This window comes from Octodon degus, unplaced genomic scaffold (genome assembly GCF_000260255.1).
Source record: "Octodon degus isolate 3935 unplaced genomic scaffold, OctDeg1.0 scaffold00041, whole genome shotgun sequence".
In the NCBI taxonomy this organism is placed as follows: Eukaryota; Metazoa; Chordata; class Mammalia; order Rodentia; family Octodontidae; genus Octodon; species Octodon degus.
The window spans coordinates 16,745,347-16,751,683 of NW_004524617.1; positions in this window are offsets into that span (position 1 = coordinate 16,745,347).

Here is a 6,337-nt window from a genome sequence, read left to right on the forward strand (position 1 = left end):
CTCTCTCTCTCTCTCTCTCTCTCTCTCTCTCTCTCTCTCTCTCTCTCTCTCTCTCTCTCTCTCTCTCTGCAGTACCGGTGATTGAACTCAGCATCCTGCACTTGCCAGGCAAGGGCTTATTCTACTGAGCTATCTCCCCGGCCCCATTATGTATATTTCAAATGTACCAATAAACTTAATAAAACAGTATTGGTGATTGAACACAGGGCTTTCACAATGAGCTATATCCTCAAGCCTTTTAAAAAATTATTTGAGGGCCAGACTGACTTACGACAGCGAAAGAGTCAGATGGGCAAGCATGCAGAAGGTTTCTGCACCCAAGAGACTGAAGGATCCAGTCCAATTTCTGGAGCTTACTGCAGGGTTCTGTGCAAAGTCCCTACCATGAGGCTGATGGGTCTTTAATGGAAGGATATATCAGGAGGCTGAAGGGTCTGCATTGGAAGGCTGATGAGCCTACACCAGAAGGGTGAAGGATCCAAGGCAGAGGCCAAAGAGTCTGCACTGGAAGCCAGGAGAGGACGTCCACACTGACTGCGAAGCCCAGAGTTCCTCCAAGGAAATGGGTGGCTCCATGGTTCCTCAATTCCCTTTTATACCCTGTAAGTGATGAGTGACTCTACAGAGGGGCCTCCCCACCCTAGAGTGTGGAATTGCTGAGCTGATTTACTTAAGCTTTTAACTTCTTAAGTTAGCACAGGCATCAAACACTACACACCATGACTGGCTCCTGTTTTACTTTTCTATTTTGAGGCATGGTCCTGCTGAATTGCCCTGGCCAGGGAGATGGCTCAGTAGAATAAGTGCTTCCTTGGCAAATGCAAGAGCCTGAGTTCAATCACCGATTCTGCCAAAAAAATAAAAATAAAAATAAATAAATAAAACTTATGACCCTCCTCCTTCAGAATTTTAATAGCTGGAATTGTAGAGCAGACCACCACACCTGGCTTGCTTTGTATAGTATCCTAAACAAAGTGCTTGGTAGAACAGAGTTGCTCAGCCCTGGCAGTACTGACATTCTGGTATGACCATTCTTTGTCTAGAAGGCGATACTTTACATTATAGGCCTGTTTCATAGTATTCCTGGCTTATTTCTAGTCATGAATGCTTGTGGGACCAGCACTATCAATTTATGACAGCTGTAGGGGTAGAGAAGGGGGACGATCCCTTTCCTGCCCATCCTAAAATATATGGCTAACATTTCTTTAACAGGATAAGTTCACAAGAGAAAAGCATAACAAATTAACTTGATCATAATTTTAAGAACACAAGAGCCTTCAGACTGAAGATTCAAAGATGCAACACAGGGTATATTATCCATTCTTTTTATTTTATTTTTTGTATTTTAGGGAAAGTTCTACAAGGTGATCAGGGTCTCACTACTAGATCAGACTCATAGTGATCCACCTGTTTATAGCCTCCCAAGTGCTGGGATTACAGGCATGCTCCACCACGCCCAGTCTCAGTTGCCATCTCAGCTTGCCATGGGGGTGGGGCCAGCATGGCAGGCCCGGGGTTTGAACCCCCAGCCCCTGTGCCTTCTTGCAGGTACTGCAATCCTCTGAGCTATTTGGCCAGCCCAATTCTTTTTTATTTTTTAAAGAGACAAAAAAAAGTGACACAGAATTTCAAAACAAGATGATATGAAATTAAGAATGGTCATTTTATTGTATGTTGTTATCTACAGAATAGTTGCTCAGATTACAACGTACAGGCATGCAAAATTGATCAATATAAGCACTAAGCGTTCTTTTCAGCGAACTAATGGAAATTAGTATTACAATTATCTTAGCTATCTTGTGTATATCCATTCTTTTGTTTAGGTTTAAACAACGAAACAGGCACAGCCATATAAAACTTTGCACAAAAAATAATGAGCTTCCAGTAAGGGTCCAAGGAGGTAATATGCAGTAAGACCTACCTGTTCAGATTCTCACTGGTTGCTCACTTGTAGGGTTCCTTCTTTTTAGGTTTGAAGAAGGACCATCCTTGGGATGAGGGTCATTTAACTTACAGACAAAACAAATCAGAGAATCACTCTGCGACAGCCCTTATACAGAAAAGTAAGAAAATGTTAGAGTAATATATATTATTTTATATATTTATTTTTATTTTTTATTAATTTTATTGAGAAACAAATAGTAATGAGACAGTTTCAAAACAGGATAGGGGCCGGGGAGTTGGCTCAGTGGAATAAGTGCTTCCCTGGCAAGTGCAAGGGCCTGAGTTCAATCCCTGGTTCTGCAGAAAAAAAAAGAAAAAAGAAAAAAAGGATAGTACGACAGTTACAATAATTAATACACTGCATATTGTTTTTGTAGTGGTTATTCATAGTACAAGACGCAGACATGATATCCTGTCCAAACACTATTTGTACAAATCTTTCTTCTCATTGAATTAAGAGAAAGTAGCTGTATATCTATCCTATTTTGTATATACAGATACAAAATGCTCCGTCATTTATATCTCCCTTTTTCATTTACTTTTGTCAGAGATGGGTATTCCATTGCCATTTAAATATTGTAGGTGTGTGAATTCAGCAAAATAATCCATTATAATGCAGTAGTCATAATGGGTTATCCATTACTTATTCTAGGCTAGAAATCTACCAGTGAGCTAGACTCCTATCCATAATTTCACTTTTTAAAAATTGCCTTGAAAAAAAATCGCTTTGATACTTTTTGAGAAAAATGAATGTCTTATCTCAGTGAACAAATGGACAAGTAGAACAGACATCACTTGATAAGTATAGAGTATTCTAAACCTGTAAATTGAATGTATGAGTGCTACATGCATTACAATAATCTTTTAATCAAGATAGTTTTCTTTGAAAATATCAGTTACAAACAATGTATTTGTTCATTATATTCTCTGATTTATCAAGTAAAATAAAAGTCAGATATCTGTGTTGTTCTGGGTATTAAAGAAACAATTTCAAATGTACTCTGTGCATGAATTTTACTTTCAGTCTGGAAAATTTACATGGCATTTCAAATAGAACAATTTACAGATCCCTTTACAAGGAGAATAAAGGGCACATTTGAATTAGAATCCTTAAGTAGAACTTTGACTAGTTTGGATAGGAAGTCTTGTCTTTGCCCCTAGAATTTAAAGCAATTATTTCTAGGTTATATTCTGATAATGGTGTCAAAAATTTAGGCAAAAATTTTTTCCTAATCTGTACATTGTCACTCACAGTGTGTTTTTTCTTGTTCATCATGAACAATTCTTTCTGATCCTGTCATCCTGATACTTGTCAGGGCAACTCTTGGGCATCTAAACAGGCAGATCCTCTTCTTTGCAAGGATTTTCTCATACCCTTACATCCAGTAATAGCCCCTCCCAGTATATGAAGGAAAATTATCAAATAATTGGTATAAAATATTTTTTCATGTATTGTGTTTACAATCTCATTAAAATGGGGGGGGCACACACCCATATTCCCAACACTCAGGAGGTTGAAGCAAGAGGAACATTGTGAGCTCAAGGACAACCTAAACTGCATTATGAAACCCTATTCAAAAAGACAAAAGAGCCTGGGATATAGCTCTGTGGCACCAGTCCCTGCCTGGCAAGCACAAGGTCCTGAGTTTGATTCCTGGTACCAAAAGAAAAAAACACAGAAACATGTCATTGACTCAGTTAAGATGCCATCAGCTGTGAATAACAATGTCCAACAAAAGTAGCACATCCAACAGGAAGTTATGCTGTCTTACCTAAACATTTACAGGTCCATGGTCACAAGCCAAACTGTGTCAATCAGTGACCAAGGATTTTTCCATCCTGGTACATTCCCATCCTAAGCACACATACCATTTCATGACTTCAATCTGACTTCCAGTTCCCGTGAAATGAAATGCCTGTGAAAAAATTACCAGAAGGAAGGACGGGGTGAAAAAGAAAGCCCTCTCTGAATTTCTCTTGCTTTCAGCAGGCAGGATGATCTTCTCAGTAGCCTCTGGGGAACAGTCTTGCTGAAGAGCTCATTTGGCTAGATAGGTCACATGGCCAGCCCTACCTGCAAGGATGCAGGAAGAGAATGGGAAAATTTTAGCCTCTATTACAGACAGCACATTCTGAAGAAGGGAGAGGAAAGGAATAGCTTTGGAATAGACAATGGAAAGTGTGTGTCATTTCACATTTAGGGAGGATATTCCTATATCCTCCCTATAAGTTGAAGAACCTGTAATTTTTTAAGAACCTATAATATTATAACAGTTTTACAAACATTCTAAATGTTGCAGTTTTCTTTGTATTTCCTGTTTTGATTTGAAAATAAAAAATGAGCTGTAAGAAACACAATTGAGAGCTGGGTAGATAGCTCAGTAGAATAAGCGCCTGCCTGGCAAGTGCAGGGTTCTGAGTTCAATCCCTGGCACCACAAAATAAATAAAAAAACAAAGAAAGAAAGAAAGAAAGAAAGAAAGAAAGAAAGAAAGAAAGAAGAAAGAAAGAAAGAAAGAAAGAAAGAAAGAAAGAAAGAAAGAAAGAAAGAAAGGAAACACAATTGAGGGTTAGAGGTAGAGCTCAATGGTAGAGTACTTGTCTACCATGGGCCTTAAAAGAAAAAAAAATCAGTATGAAAAATTTTATGTACTATATAAAGCAATTGCACCAGGCATAATGGCAGATGCCTGTAATCCCAGTGCACTGGAGGCTGAGGAAGGAGGATCGCTGTGAGTTCAAGGTCAGCCTGAACTGCATAATGAAACCATATCTTGAAAAGGCAAAAAACAAAACAAAACAAAACAAAAAACCCAAATTCAGAGTTGGTTAAGATGCCATCATCTGTGAATAACAATGTCCAGCAAAAGTAGCACATCCAACAGGAAGTTACATTGCTTTTTGTTTGCTTGTTTTTTTGGCGGAACCGGGGATTGAACTCAGGCCCTTGCAGGAAGGGCGTATTCCACTGAGTCATCTCCCCAGGCCCCTTGGAAGTTATGTTGTCTGTCATACCTAAACAGACAGTTCCATGGTCACAGGCCTTTAATTGGCAGATATTGGATATTGGATCTCAGAGCGGAGAAAGTAACTGAGACAAATTTTGGTTCTGGGCCAGCCAAGTAGCTCAGCAGATCAAAGCACCTGCAAGCAGGCACAGGGGCCAGGGGTTCTATCCTCTGGCCTGCCATGCCGGGCCGCCCGCGGGGCACGCTGAGAAGGCAATTGAGACTGGGCACGCCTGTAATCCCAACTCTTGGGAGGCTGTAAACAGGCAGATCACTACAAGTCCGATCTAGGAGTGAGACCCTGAACACCCTGTGGACCCTTCCCTAAAATAAGGAAAAAAAAAAAAAAAAGAAACAAACCACAACTTGGTTCTGGGACTGCGGCTATTGCTGTAGATGGTACCTAAGCAGCACCTTTGGAACTGGTTTGTGAGAGGAGTTTGGAAAGTTTGGCATATGCCAGAAGGAGCCCCAGAGTGCTGTGAACCAAGCTGGATGAGAGATTCTGGTGGTAAGAGCTCAGAAAACCAGAGTGTGGATAGAAATACAAGCAGTAAAGATGATGCTTAGGAGGCTTTCATTGGGAATAAGGAATCCACTGTAAGGCGGACTTCAGAGCATGCATTTTATGCTCTGGCTGACATTTTTTCAACATTTTTCTCATGTCCTGAGACTTTACAGGACACTGAGATTAAGGGTGGCAGACGAATTAATATGGAGGAGGAAATTCCAAGGCAGTTAAACATTCAGGCTGTGGCTTAGTTACTGTTGGGGCTTTTAGCCAACTATACATTGCAAATCAATGCCTAATGGCCCAGGTAAATGATGTAAAAGTATTGAGTTTGAAAAGAAAGGAAACTGCAGTGAAGTTTGGGCCCACAAAGGAGAATCTGAAGTTTGCTGAAAAGATCAGCATTAAAAAGAAGCCAAGAGGGGCCAGGGAGATGGCTCAGTGGGATAAGCGCTTCCTTGGCAAGCGCAAGGGCCTGAGTTCAATCCCCGGTTCCGCAAAATAAATAAATAAATAAATAAATAAATAAATAAAGCCAAGCACATCACACGTCTGTAATTCCAGCACTTGAGAGGCTGAGGTAGGACGATCATCATGATTTTGAGGCCAGTCAGGCTATATTGTGAGCTCAAGGCCAGCCTGAACTGCAGAGTAAGACACTGTCTAAAAAAGTAAAATAAAATAAAAAAAATTAATACTTGCAGGATACTTTTTAAAATGTATTTAGTACAGAGTCTACAGGGTCTCACTATATAGAGCAGACTCATAGTGATCCTCCTGTTTTCAGCCTCTCCAGCACTGGGATTACAGGTGTGCGCCACTGTGCCCAGTTTCAGTGGCCAGCACGGTGGTGTGGCATGCAGTATCTGGATTG